Source organism: Sinohyriopsis cumingii, chromosome 15 (assembly GCF_028554795.1).
Source record: "Sinohyriopsis cumingii isolate HCF-2022 chromosome 15, ASM2855479v2, whole genome shotgun sequence".
Classification (NCBI taxonomy): Eukaryota; Metazoa; Mollusca; class Bivalvia; order Unionida; family Unionidae; genus Sinohyriopsis; species Sinohyriopsis cumingii.
In genome coordinates this window covers 75,422,874-75,439,186 of record NC_142975.1, presented here as the reverse complement: position 1 = coordinate 75,439,186, position 16,313 = coordinate 75,422,874, and positions in this window count along the sequence as shown.

Genomic DNA, 16,313 nt, shown 5'->3' with positions numbered 1-16,313 from the left:
TTGGGTACATATATTATCCCAAAAATAACTAATTTTATAAATCTGACTTGTTAAGCAGAAATACGTTTATATGATGTATTTCTGCTAAATTTATATGTTTTAGAACTAAAATTCAGCTGTATTTTAGGAGAAAATACTAAAAGCTGATTTATTTAGTAATGGTTAAACTACATAATAATTTCTGAAACATATACAAGCAGATTAGAACGATTAGCGCAATGCTGGCGCAGATGATTCTTGTTCTGGGGGTTAGCGGTTCGAATCTTGTAACAGGCATATTGTCGACGGTACCGACCGATAGGATTTTTTCTATATAAGTGGGGGCGGCACCCCGAAAGCGTTCATGTACACCTCTCGCCACGCAAGCCGCGTGGCGAATGCGTTTTGCATTCGCCCCGGGGTTTGTCCTGGGGGGAGGTGTGCATGAATGAAGTGCATATACTATCTTCTGAATATTCTAACATTTCGTTTCTTTTAGAAAATTCGCTGGAGATATATTTAAATGTGACGCCCACAAAATAAACAGTAGCGTGGATGTGTAAGCTCTAAATCTCATTGAGGGTACCCCAAAAATAGCATTCAGAAAGGATGTGGCCAAAAGGAAACGATCATAGGGGTGCTAAGAAGACCATAAGAAAGATCTCAAAGAAAGGACCCCATGGAGAAACACAGGCTATAAAGGGGCCCCTATGAAAGATAACCGCTCATCATGCTACTGTTTATGTTGTTAAAATTTGTTATATATATATATATATATATATATATATATATATATATATATATATATATATATATATATATATATATATATATATATATATATATATATATATATATATAATGAACCATGAAAATGTTAATGATGTAATTGTTGCTATTAAAAAATTAGAAAAAGACGGTATTAATATATCTGATGAACTGAATCCTGAAAAGATTATTTCTGATTTTGATATTTTAGAACAATGTAAAATTGATGGTGGTTTTACACTGTCGTCTGAATACAAGTTTATAAAACGAATTCAGGCGGCGATATTCCAGTTACTAGCTGTTGTAAAAGATGATCAGGTCAAGGAATTCGTCCCTCTTTCTGTCACAGTAGAAAACATTAGATTGGGTTTATCTCGTGAATACGAGGCAAAGAAAACAATAATTGCTCGTGTAAGACAATTAAGAAAAATTATGTTAGATCGTGAAACGATCCAAAGTAGCTTCGTTACCGAACATGACTACGTGTAATATTTTATTATTTTTCTGAAATATTTTAATTTTATTTATTCTGAAATATTTTATTTTTCTGACATATTTTATATTTTATTTATTCTGAAATATTTTATATTTTATTATTCTGAAATATTTTTTCCCCATAAAATCTGATCGATTTGTATAATTTTGAGTACCAACCACCCCATCAATTTGAGAATAATTTTTTTTTCAGAATAATAAAATATTTCTGATAAAATAAAATATTTCTGAAAAAATAAAATATTTCAGAATAATAATAAAATATTTCAGAATAAAACAAAATATTTCAGAATAATAATAAAATGTTTCATAACAATAATAAAATGTTTCAGAATAATAATAAAATATTTCAAATAATAAAATATTTCAGAATAAATAAAATATTTCTGATAAAATAATAAAATATTTCTGATAAAATAATAAAATATTTCAGAATAATAATAAAATATTTCTGATCAAAGATCATTACGATAAAGATCTACGATTTTACATACAGATTCACAATTAATTCTTCCCCACGCAGATCAATTAGGCGTCCGAGATGGTCAGTTAACTTAAAATTTATTCGTGTTAACATATTAAAATGACACCGCAGATAAACAGGATTAGTTGGTTCTTGCACGATTAAACTTTCAGGGGAAACTTGTGGTGTGCACGTGTATAAGATATATCCTTGTTGAGCCTGATTTGATTTTCCAAGATATATTTGATAACTGCCATCGATCACATCACAAACTAGATTAACCGCGTTTGTTGAAGTTATTAATGAGTCCGATGGATACATGTCTACCGCCTCCGTATGGATCATTATTGTATTTAAGAACAGTTGCCGGTGGTAGTGTTTTTCTCCATGTATCGAGCATATCATTGAAGTTTTCCTCGATTACATCATTGACTGATTTTTTTTAGTTCGTCTGCGTTATACCCGGGAATTGGCAGCGACGCTTCTGTCAACGAGAATTCAGTTAAAAACGTTTGTTTGTTGTCTGACTTATTATTAATTATTGACTGAATCATTTGCTGGTGAAGAGATTTCATGTCGGATACAAGTTGATATAATATTTCTATGTGTTTGACGATTTCACTACGTGAACTTGATATATCAAAACGATGTTCTTGGAAACTTTGTCATAGTCGCTGTAGTTGTGAACGTTTTGAACGTCTTTGGGGTATTCATTATTATTGTATGCAGTAAATAATTGAGGTGTTTCAGCTACAAATTCCAAGCACCACCAGTAAGATGCTGCGTTTAATGTCTTATCAGCTGCTTCCAGCATTAATTCTTCTTCGGTTCCCATATTTAATACAACAGACACAACCCCGGAAAACCTATCAGCTGAATGTCGCCATAGATACTTTGTAAATATCTCAAATTTTGCAGCACTGAACACAGACAGCCTGTACACACCAGTGACTGTTGCGGTATATTAGATAGTTTTATTCTGCACTGACCATATTGAGAATCCCGATGATAATATGTACACGATGTTGGTTATATGCCCGGGAGTTATGCCGGTTGGAATTTTAATCAAACTAGTTTTATTAACGATTTCAGGAATCCCCGCTACGATGTCTTCTTGTGTTTTTTTAATCGCTTCTAATGTTTTTTTGATATCAGATAGTTTCGCGTCAACGGTCAACGGATTACCAAAAAAATTCATCTGCGGTTTCCTTAAGCTTTCTAAAATTTCTACGGAGATTTGTAAACGCGTTTACGTGAACGTCATACTCGGCCCGCAACGTGGATAGTTTACCGTCAACGGTGTTGTAGTTGACGTCAACATATTTTTTCGTTGCGGCATCTTCGTCGGATGTTGGATCTCTCAAAACCACTACTTTATTCTCGTTCATGCTGAGTTCTCCCGTCATTGTGTCACCGGTATTTTTCACGCGATTAGCAACACTTTTTGCAATTTCATCTCTGATAGTTGTAAACAATACATTTGAATCCCTGACTTTTCCGCTGTCAGTAAACACAGGGATATTATCCGTGACCGCACCGAGTACTCGTCGAACTATATCATTCCATTTGATATTGCTAGTTTTTAGTTTACCTTATCGATCCTGAAAAATAACAACCTCATCTGGGTCAACTCCAGCAAGATTCATAATATCAGCGAGTTCATCTTTAGTCGCGTACTTCGAACGAACAATGTCATCTTTCTTTTTTTTTTTAACGCCTGAAGAAGAATATCTTCTTCCGTAAATATCAACCATTATACTTTAAGATCTGTTTAAAACGAATCGGTTGCTTGTATAATCATGCACGACTTTATGTGGCGGTTTGGATGATTTTGATATAGCGTTAAGTACATTAATTACCTCACGGCCTCATATTGGCGGATCTGTCATTGTTTGTGTGGGTAGCGTTGAATACCAAACTTGCGCGTGAAGTGGTGCAACATACTTGATAAACTCACGCGGTGGAGCTAACCCGTATGAATCGAAATAAACGATTCCTCGTGGATCAACCGCGTATGATACCCAGTGAGTACCGGGTCCTGAATTCGAGTCGAGATTAATAATACCTGTTTCAACACTGTTTAATTGTTTCGGTAATTGATCTCGCCTAAAAACACCTCTGAAGTTTTTTTTTTATTTTTAATCGTTTAGCAGCATCGAGTAAATCAAAATTTGATACTGGAGCGTCTAACGAAGTGATCCTGGAAGTCTGAGACCTCTTCCCCAACGAGATCCCGGTAATCTTAGACCCCTTCGCTTTTTTATATCCTTTTCCTGTTGCTTTCTTTAGAGCCATTCCAGCAGCGGTTTCAGCGGTAGCAGCTATTAATGCTGGTATTGCTGCAAGAAGTAGAAAAATACCACCTGTTTTAACCATATCTTTAATGGCACTCGGAGAAAGAACAAGTTGAACTCCAGTTTTTGGTTTCAGTGCTTTATTGAAGTCTTTAATTTGATTCTTGGTTAGTGACAGTTTATTTGGACCACTACTAGAAATCTGATCTTGTTTTAACGTTATTTTGTTCCGCAGTTTTTTGTTGAATTTGATTGAAGTTTTTTCCCCTGACCGGGAGTCAGAGTTACGTTAACATGACTGTATGACATTTTTATGATAAATACTTGCCACGCTCCAAATAATGATTATAGATTTTCCACTGGTGCATCAACGATTCTCATTCGACCGCTACCACCTTCAAGTAACATGGTTTTGTCACTAAGTATAACCGCGATTGCTCTGTAAGGACTATAAACAACTGGTGGACCAACCGCGAGTACCGGCGGGGTATTAACATGAGCTCGGAAGTGTATATCAACGACAGATTGTTTGGATAAATCAAGATGCTCCAGCTAAAAGTAATAAATCGGATACAGTCTTATAAAATCTAACTGTGATATTTACCGCCCTGTGTCTGTGTTTAGATCATGTCCCATAAATGTCATCAAACGATGATATGCGCGTGCCACATGATTTATGGTATAATTTAACGATATATCTTCGGATGGTTTTTGTTGTCCGTTTATCCTCAACGAAACCTCGCTAACACCGAAATTGTCAAATATCATATGTGAATGTTCCTGATTATTTAACCGATCATTATTTTGCAGCGCAATAAAAATATGTCGTGGCGCAGAAACACCTTGCTGTGATGCTATATGCCATGTAAATATACCTTTAATGGTACTTTGAACAGCATATGTGGTTACCGTTAACCATGATAGTAATGATTTATCGACTTGATCCATAAAAGACAATAATTTCTGTTCTTCTGTGACCGATGTAGTTAATACCGGCATCCACAATGAAAGCTTTGTTATATTTACTCTACCAGCATCAGCAACAACACCCCCTCGCCAGATCGCATCATTATCATCACCTTTTCTTACAGGTACAACTGTGTGGCTAACTCCAAAGATGACTTTTCTAACATCTCTGCAAAATCCGAAGATGTGAGACAGCGGAATCGCACACGAAAAATTTATATTTCCTAACAACATTGCTCGGCGTGTTAAAAATCCCAAGTTGAAATTTTCATTAATCCTTTTTATAATATCAAAAGCAGCACCTGGTCTATCTTCATGTTCAAAATCAACTGGTTGTGGATCAGATTCAGTACCTCGTGGTGTTTGTACTTTAATATATTTAACATGATCGGCGTAGTTGGTAATATCTTTAGCAAACATCATTGATGGACCAGCTGATCTTGTATAATCATCAGAATATCTTGCTAGACCAATTATTGTTGTAGGAACATCGACATCCTTCTGAACTGATTCGATATTTCTTCCATCAATCATGTATGTGGCGCTATCAAATAATGCCATAATCCCGTTGTTGACAAAACCAACTCGTGTATTGACATCGTATGCAGTACCATCCGCCTTTACAAGTTCATCTTCTACTTCAATAAATGCCTCAGCGGGTAAGAAATATCTACTTGTATCCTGAACTTGATGTTCGATACGCCCCCGTTGATTTGGTTGTCTTGCATCATAGGAATAAAACTGATAATCACGTACCGATTCATCTTTGAGGACCGGTTCATCCATTTTAAATGCTGAGTCGGATATACGTTTAAACATTTTATTATATATCTTCGATTTAAATCAATTATCGATGAACACGAAGTCCACTTCCTGCTATCAAATTTGCAGCAATATTTCTTTGTACTTCATCAGATTCTTGATCCATCAAGGCTGCTAGTTTTTTATTTGCGGCTTGATTTATTATTTTACTGACGTCTGCGGACATATCTATAGTGCTTGATAATTTTACTGGCGGTGATTTTCGTCACATTAATCGTGCTAGTCTATCTTTGATTGCCGAAAACGCCTTACCAGCAACATTGACAATTGCACCGGGAGCTTTTTCACGAACGACATCAATAGCTTTCATATATAATTGTTTTGCAACAGGTGCTACTTTTGGAGCTAATCTTCTAAATAACCCTTGATCAACATCACCAAGTCCATCTCCGTAAGTTGCTCTGTAGATTGGTAATCGTGAGTTTACCGCTCTGACCTGTACGGGTCTATAATGTCTAATGTACATGATCATTTTTATTTTATTTACCATTTATTTAACAACTAGTCACTGTAATCATCAACAAGTTCATCGATAAGTTCTCGGTAAACACCAATATCCATGATACCACCTTGAAATAATCGCCGACAAATATCAGCTGCTTCATTAATTATTTCTGGTGAGTTATTTCCGGCACGTTTTCCTCCAATAAGAACTTCTAACCATGATACATCATTGAGAATATTATCAGGACAAACATAATTATATCCCAAACCACTGCCAGTAGCACCTGTTTTTTTTTCCTGGAGATTGTCGTTTATCTTGTTTTACTTTGTCCATTACATCCCGTCTAAATTTTACGTAATCTGGATCATTTGTACTAACATGCAAATTTTTAGAAGCAAAATATAATGCAGAAGACCAATTTGCAGGTGTTACTTTATCAACGTATTCAGGTTTAAAATATTTTTCTCTAGATTTCTAACCATACGCAATAATATCAATTAATTTATCCCTATCTTTAAAAGTATCAAGAGCCTCGTCGGTAAACATCGTTGCAGGTCGTCGTGGTAATTTCTTGGATTGTTCTGTTTGTTGCTGTGGAGGAGGTTGTTGTTTTTTTGTTGCTGTGGTAAAGAAAGTTGTACTTGTGGTTGTTGTATTCGTGCAAAATATCTATCTACTGCGTTAATAAATGCAATATATCTACTATCAGCTTCTCTAGCCTGATCAAGTCCATAGTATATACGATATATCCACCTGTACCAATTATTACGACTGATATTATCATCAACATACTTGGATTTTAAAACCTTTCCTCGTTCATTAAAAGTCCGCGCGGCAAACTCACCTAAATCATTTATGCTTTTAACTGATTTTATAGCTTCAATACCATCTTCGGCAAATTTTTCGTTCACATCAGCCCTAGCCATGGCTTGTTCTGTTTCAGTACCATCCTCGGGTATTTCTTCACTAACAGGTTGAGGTGGAGGTTGAGCCGCATCTATATTAGTTGAAAGATCTTCTAAAATCTTTTTTGTTTGTTTTAATACTGGAAAAATACCCTTTTTCCTCTCCTCCTCCTCCTTAATATCCCCCATATAGTTATTTTCAGCAGCCGCTGCAACTTTCTTGGTAGCTGTAGTGACGGGTTAAAATAGTTTTTAAGTGTCTTCTTCGTACTCAACTTGTGCTTCCTGTTGCGCTTGTAGGTTTTTTCTAAATGAATCTCTAACAGGAAGAAGTTTCTTAATTGCTTCTAATCGTTCTCGAGCTATCCTTGCAGTTTGAGATTCCGGATGTACCATTATTTATTATAACAATAATTTTTTTAATTAATAGCAGCAGGGAAGGTGCGACCTCATATATGTAAACAAAGTACATACTTTTTTCGTATGATGTTACTGCTGCTACGTGTCTGAGTTCTTCCATTGCGGAGGGTACCTCTTCTTCCTGTTCAGAACCCCTCTCTTCCTCTTGCTCCTGTTCTTTTTTTGGGCAATCTGAAGATCAATTTCCTTTCTCTTGACAATGATAACATGTAGTTTGACTTTTGTCTCTTCTGACACCTGTCTTGTTTATTTGACAGTCTGGACACTCTATAGTCCAATGCCCTTCTTCTTACATATATAGCAAGTGTCTGGACTTTTATCTCGAAAGGAGGGGGAGTAGTCCGTCGGCTTGTCTGAAGAAAATGTTCGTATGACACCTCGCAAAGTTCTGATCAGACGTTCGATCTGTGTGGGATCTTCCATCGTTCTGCTGGGTTTGAGAGTGTAATGAATATTGGAAGGGAAGACACACACCCTTTATATATACGCTGGTTTGACATGGATATAAGGTGACTCATGGCGTTTAAAATGTAGTCATCTGACTTTTCGCAGTCAAGATGAAACGATCGCATCATATCGTGGAGAAAAGAGAAGAAAGTAAGAGGTAGAAACGTGATTTATCGCCTCGCACAGTAGCTGAAGTCTTGCCACAAATTCACGCCAGTGATTTTGAAGATGACATGAATGAGCCAGAATCCAGACCCAGAGAGTCTACACCCAGCTAAAGTTCACCACCATTAGTAAACCCTGAAAAGTACTACCACATTTGAGAGACGAAAAGCGCTCGCCTAGAAAATTTATAACGACGGCTTACACGTACATGGTGAAGTTTAAGGATTTCAAATCCGACGTACCGTTGGAGAAAGCAGAAGGCTTCATCACCGAGGTGGGGGATTCTTTGTTAACCACACTGAAACGACGATGTCAAGGCAAAGAAGACGATCGCTTGAGACTTTCCATTCATCATGACAATTTAAATTTCCCCGTTAGGATCGAGTTTAGCAGCTCAGCAGAATTAAAACCTTCCAAAGCCATCGACAAGTTTCAACACGTACAACAATCCAACGACAAGTTTTACATCACTGATGGAAAGGCAACAATATTTATGGCCCACGGTTCTCTCCTCAAAGGGATCGGACAACGCAGAAAAGTGTTATTGGTCAACGACCTTCGTAGCATCAAGCGTAGCCTCGTCCAATTTAACAACCCTCAAGACAAAATGCGTTTAGCCAGGGCCATCGTGGTGGGACGAACGTATGTTGACAAGAACGACAAGGTAGAATGGAAAAGAGTCTGGAGGAACATTCGAAAATCGAACCAAGCCAAACAACGAAGTGAAGCAGAACTCATATTACAGCAAGCAGGGCTATCCAAAGACACATCCTGTGGAATTCATGAAAAGCAAAAATTCCAAGATTATCCTAGCTTCACGCTACACCTTGAAAGTATACCCTCAAGAAGTCCGCAGACCTCTATTGTTTCGAGGCAAAGATTTCAAAGACGGAAAATACATACGTGAAAAAATCTTTCATGGACCGAACACGCTAGCCGAATTCGCCCAATAGATCTTAGACCCCCATCGACGATACGTGGAGCCAAGAGGACATCGAACGTTACGGAGATTGTCATCGCCATGCCACGGTAATGGCTCATAATTTCTCGGGATACGATGGACAGTTTCTTTTGAGATACCATACGGAACAAGGCACCGAACGTCCTAAAGTGACTTTGAACGGAGCCCAAATCATTTCCATGTAAGTGGGACAAGTACAATGTAAAGATTCGATGAGCTACTTGGCCATGCCTTTGAGTCGAATGCCTAAAACGTTAGGAATGACAGAAATGGCCAAAGGTTATTTTCCGCACCTTTTCAATACCGAAGCCAATCAACACGCCGTTCCTGAGGCTAAAGACTACGACACCAACAACATGCGTACTGAACAACGAGAAGCTTTCTATGCTTGGCACCAGACTCACGCCTCGGACCACTTCGACTTTCGGGAAGAAATGTAAAAGTATTGTCGTTCCGATGTGGACATTTTACTACGTTGCTGTGGAAAATTGAACTGTTCATGGAACACGGAGGGATCGATCCTTTGAAAGAAGCCTGCACCATTGCCAAAGCATGTTACTTAGTGTACCGCCAACGGTTCATGCCCGAAAACACCCTGGCTGTCATCAGCCCGCAAACGACCAACCTTGTCAAACGTCAATACTCGGTCAAAGCCCTACGCTTGCTACATTACTTGTACGACAAGGAAGACAAATGGATCCAACATGACCGCAACGGAGGAGGCGAAAAGACCATCGGAACGTATTCGGTGGATGGTTGAGACTACCCCAAGATCGTGTACCAGTTTACCGGTTGCTTATTTCACGGATGTCCCCTCTCTTACCCTGAACGTGACACTACAAATCAGTTTTTGGAACGGACCATGGAAGACTTGTACCAGGCCATTTGTTAGCGGTGCTTGAAGTTAGAACTGCAAGGATACCAAGTGGTGGAAATGTGGGAACACCAGTACGATCACCGTTTGAAAACCGATCCCGAGTTTAAACGCATCGTGGAAAGTTACAATTTGGTGGACCCACTGAATCCGTGGGATAGTTTGTACGGAGGAAGGACAACTGCCACATGTTATCTGTACCAAGCCGACGAGGAGAAAGGAGAAGAGATCAAATACTTGAACGTGTGCTCGCTGTATCCTTACGCGTGCAAATATTGACGCTAGTAGTGAAGGGGGATACTCTACGGACAATGGGAATTAGCATTACAGAACCCCTTGGGACAATCTACGGACAATGGAAATTTAACATGGCGAAAAATCGTGGGACAATCTACGGACAAGGGGAATTAACATGGCGAAAAATCGTGGGACAATCTACGGACAAGGGGAATTTAACATGGCAATAAATCGTGGGACAATCTACGGACAAGGGGAATTTAACATGGGATTTTTTTTTTTAAATTTTTAAAAAGGGGTAGGCAATTCAAAGACTATCTCTTTTCGAGAAATATGGCTGGCCCTGAAAAGGGCCTTTGGTTTATGTCAATATGCCCTTAACATAAAGGGCATTTGCGACATCTTCTTGTCCTCAAACTTCGTCTTACAGCAGGGCCATACATCAGAGTCCTCTTGAGGCAACCTTGTCTCTCTATATAGACTCTTCTTATCCACAGGCTGCTGTTGGTCCTGTGGACAACGGTCCACTTGGATCGGACATACATGAGCATGTCCGTCCTGAACATCATTGTTGACACAAGGGTTGAAGATTCAACGTCGGTCCACATGTTGAGGCTCCGAGAATAGGTGAATCAATGCAGTGAACGGCGCTTATTTATAGGGACAGAAAGGATTGAAACGGATTGAGTTCATTCACCAATCCGAACACGCGTTACAGAATTCAGTCAGCCCGCATCCAATCCGAAGAGAGCAGTCTGTGACGTCACGTAGTCAATATAGATTCGCTAGCGCTTGTGTGCAGTCAATCTATGCGACAGTGATTCAACATGACGGAAACTCAGAAAACGATCCATTGGGGTGCACCAGCAGGGGAGACCGCCCAAGGGAACTCGGACTTACTTTCAGAAGAGGTGAATTGGGATTTTGTGGATTTTCTCTCCTCGCAAGAATTTGTTCCGGAACCTTCGTTACCTTCTTCATTACCGCAAGTGGAGAATTTTAGACAGAGACAGAAAGAAGAATTGGAGAAATTTATACAACGACAAAAGGAAGCCGAACAAGTTTTTCTCCTACAGCAACAGCAGCAAGAAGAAGAGGTAAGAAAAAAACAACAGCAACAGCAAGAAGAAGTAGTAGCAGCAAAGAAACAAGAGGGTGAAAATCAAACGGTCACGGTACTGTTGGACATTTTAGCGGAGTTAAGAAGTCTGAAACAAATGTATCAGACTTCATTATCACGACCGAAGAGAATACGACCTTCCCGAGCTAAACACGTCAACCCTGTGACTAAGCCTACCGTACCACCCTTAGTGATTTCAACCCAATCATCATCAGCATTACGCAGTTCAGAAGTAGGCCTTGGCCGTGGCAAAGGCATAAGGCAGTTAAAATTGATTGGTTAAACTCACCCCTGCACCGTAAAAGAAAAAAGGCCCTTTTCAGGGCCACCCACATTTCTCGAAAAGAAATACAATTTCAATTTGCCAATAACTCAAAAAACCCCACCCATTTTACCCTTATAGTACGTTTCTGTGTATGAGTGCGTGAGTGTAGCTTCTTATTTTAAAATCATAACTCAAAGACTCTTACCTTATATCATTCATTTATTCTTTTCTCCATTTTTTACAATCCAATTCACAATTTATAACACAACACTTTAATAAAAAGTTCATTAATTTCTTCTTTTCTCCTTGTTTAGTCTCTCTGTTTTTTGAATTTCTTCACCGTCACACTCTTTTCCTCTTCTTCTTCCTCCTCGCTTTCTTCCCTTCTTCTTTTTTTCTCCTGTTTCTTTTTCTTCACCTGTCTGCTTTCTTCCTCAGAAGAATCCCTCTCTTCCTCTGAAGAATCCCTCTCTTCTTCTGAAGAATTCCTCTTTTCTTCTGACTCCTCTTGTTTCTTTTTTGGGCAATCTGGAGACCAATGTCCTTTTTCTTTACAATAATAACAGGTATCTTGACTTTTGTCTTTTTTATCCCCTGTTTTTTTTCTTTTTTGACGGTCTGGACACTCTGAAGACCAATGCCCTTTCTTCTGACAGATATAGCAAGTATCTTGACTTTTATCTCTAAAGGAAGGAGAGTAGTCCGTAGGCTGGTCTGAAGAGAATTTTCTAATGACCCCTCGCAAAGCTCTGACGAAACGTTCCATCTGGTCAGTCTCTTCCATCGTTGTGCTCGGCTTGAGAGTGAAATGAATAGTGAAAGGACAAGACACACACCCTTTTATATACGCTGGTCTGCTATGACTATAAAGTAGTTTATGGTGTTTGAACTTGAGTCATTTGACTTTTTGCTTTCAAGATGAAACGATCCCATTCATTCGAGAAGAAAGAAGAAGAAAGTAAGAGGCAGAAACGTGATCTATCGCCTCGTACCAGGGCTGAAATCTTGGCACAAATTCATGCCAGTGATTTTGAAGAGGACATGAGTGAACCAGAATCCGAACCCTCTAAACCAAGTTCATCACCCTTAGTTAACCCTGAAAATTACTATTCCATTCGAGAGACGGAAAAGCGCTCCTCTAGAAAATTTAGAACCACGGCTTACAAATACACGGTGAAGTTTAAAGATTTCAAGGCTGAAGTGCCGTTAGAGAAAGCAGAAGTGTTCATCACTGAGGTGTGGGATTCTTTGCTCACTGCACTCAAGCGACAATGTCAACCCAAAGAAGACGATCGCTTGAGACTTTCCATACAACACGACGGTTTGAAATCCCCTGTTTGGATCGAGTTTAGCACCCCTGCAGAATTAACTACTTCCAAAGTCATGGACAAGATTCAACACGTACAACAATCTAATGATCAGTTTGACATCACCGATGGTAAAGCCACACTGGACATGACCCACGTCTCTCCTCCTCAAGGGACTGGACGCAAAAAGATGTTATTGGTGGACGACCTTCGCAACACCAAAACAAGTCTCGTCCGAATTAAGAACCCTCATGACCAGATGTGTTTAGCCCGTGCCATCGTGGTGGGACGAACCTATGCCAACAAGAACGACACGGTAGAATGGAAAAGAACCTGGGACACTATTCAACGTTCCGACCGAGCCAAACAACGAAACGAAGCAGAACTCTTGTTACAACAAGCCGGATTGCCCAAAGACACACCCTGCGGCATTCCTGAGATGCAAAAATTGCAAGATGTCCTAGCTCCACGATACACCTTGAAAGTGCACCCTCAAGAAATGCGCGGACCTCTATTGTTTCGAGGCCAAGATTTTAAGGACGGAAAATACATTCACGTTTATCATCACGATGACCATTTCGATACGATTACCAGTATCACCGGATTTCTGGGATACGGTTATTACTGTGAGAAATGTGACCATGGTTATAATAATCGAGAGCAACACAAGCATTGTGGATCGAAATGCTTAGGATGTTTGGCCTCTTCACCCTGTCTGAGCGAAGAACCAGTGCCTTGTTCCGCTTGTCTGCGCACGTTTGTCAGCCCTACCTGTTACCAACAACATCTGAAAACGCAAGGTTCACAGAAGAAATGTGCTTGTCAACTCCTGAGATTGTGCCCTACGTGTGAACAAGTCATACGTACCAATAATGCCAAGGCACACGTATGTCGAGGAAAGAAAAAATGTCACATTTGTCACCACATCGTGGACTTGGAACACCAATGTTACGTGCAAAAATACCAACCCCCACCAGAGAAAGACGACGGTCACAAGAAGAAAGGCAATTTCATCTTTTTCGATTTCGAATGCATGCAAGAGACCGGCATTCACATTCCTAATTTCTGCGTGGCTCATCGAGCGTGCGAGAAGTGCATTCAAGAACCTATCTTCAGTCATTGCCATCACTGCAGCAAGATTCCCGGAGGGCGTGAAAAAATCTTTCGGGGACCAAACACGTTAGCCGATTTTGCCCAATGGGTCTTAGACCCCGTCGACAAGACGTGGAGCCAAGAGGACATCGAACGTTACGGAGATTGTCATCGTCATGCCACGGTGATGGCTCACAATTTCTCCGGATACGATGGACAGTTTCTTTTGAGGTACTATACGGAACAAGGCACCGAGCGTCCTAAAGTCACTTTGAACGGAGCCAAAATCATTTTCATGCAAGTGGGACAAGTGCAGTTTAAAGATTCGATGAGTTACTTGGCCATGCCTTTGAGTCGAATGCCTAAAACGTTTGGAATGACAGAAATGGCTAAAGGGTACTTTCCACACTTTTTCAATACGGAAGCCAATCAACATGCCGTTCTACCCCATTTACCTGAGGCTCACTATTACGACCCCGACAACATGCGTACCGAACAACGAGAAGCTTTCTACGCTTGGTACCAGGCTCATGCCTCGGACCCTTTCGACTTTCAGGAAGAAATGTTAAAGTATTGTCGTTCCGACGTGGACATTTTACGGCGTTGCTGTGGAAAATTTCGAGAACTGTTCATGGAACACGGAGGGGTCGATCCTTTGAAAGAAGCTTGCACCATTGCCAAAGCGTGTTCCTTAGTGTACCGCCAACGATTCATGCCTGAAAACACCGTGGCTGTCATCAGTCCTCAAACGACCCACTTTGTCAAACGTCAATACTCGGTCAAAGCCCTACGTTGGTTACATTACTTGTGCGACAAGGAAGACAAATGGATTCAGCATGCCCGCAACGGAGGAGGCGAAAAGACCATCGGAACGTATTCGGTCGATGGCTGGGATTTGGAAAACCCCAAGATCGTGTACGAGTTTAACGGTTGCTTATTTCACGGATGTCCTGTTTGTTACCCTGACCGTGGCACTAAAAATCAGTTTTTGCAACGAACCATGGAAGACTTGTACCAGGACACTTGTCAGCGACGCCTAAAGTTAGAACAGGAAGGATACCAAGTGGTGGAAATGTGGGAACACGAGTACGATCACCGTATGAAAACCGATCCCGAGTTTAAACGTCTCGTGGAAAGTTACCAGTTCATGGACCCGCTGAACCCGAGGGATAGTTTGTACGGAGGAAGGACCAATGCCACCTGTTTGCTGTACCAAGCCGACGAAGAGAAAGGAGAAGAAATCAAATACTTGGACGTGTGTTCGCTGTATCCCTACGTGTGCAAATATTGTCGCTTTCCTGTAGGGCACCCGCAATTGCTGACGGAACACATCGACCTGAAACACATTCGACAATACGAAGGCTTGATCAAGTGCAAAGTTTTGCCTCCCACGAACCTCTACCATCCCGTCTTACCTCACCATTGTCAAGGCAAACTGATGTTTCCCTTGTGCCGTACTTGTGCCGAAACGTGCAACCAAGACCAACCTTGTCAGCACACCCAGGAAGAACGGGCCTTGACGGGAACCTGGGTCAGCGTGGAATTGTTCAAAGCTCTGGACATGGGATACCAACTGTTAGAAGTGTACGAAATTTGCCACTTTCCCAAGACACAACAGTACCGCAAGGGTGACCCCACGCAGAAAGGCATTTTCGCCGACTACGTGGATGCCTTTTTGAAACTGAAACAAGAAGCCAGCGGCTATCCTTCCTGGTGTCACACTCCCGAAGACCAAATACAATTCAAAGAGAAATATTACGAACAAGAAGGTATCACTTTAGACCACATCGAGAAAAACGAAGGCAGGCGATCGTTTGCCAAAGTGATGTTAAATTGTTTGTGGGGTAAAATGGCACAACGACCGTGTTTACCCAAGACGGAATATTTGACAGAACCTTCCCGCTACTTCCAGATGATTCACGACAAAACCAAATACATGAAACACGTGGACGTCGTTCGAGAGAATTTGATCTTGGTCAATTACGAAGAAGATCTGGACTTTGTACAAGACGACCCTTTTGGAAATGTCATCATTGCGGCTTACGTGACAGCTCATGCTCGCTTAAAATTGTACGAAGCTTTAGAACTGTTAGAAGAACGCGTCCTGTACTTTGACACGGACAGTTGCATTTACATCCATCACCCGATTCAACATCACCCTAGCATCGAAGGAGACCGTTTAGGAGCCTGGACAGACGAGCATCCCGACGACAAGATTCTAAGTTTCGTCAGTGGCGGTCCCAAAAATTACGGCTACCAATACCGTGACAAACAAGGAGAAGTGCACA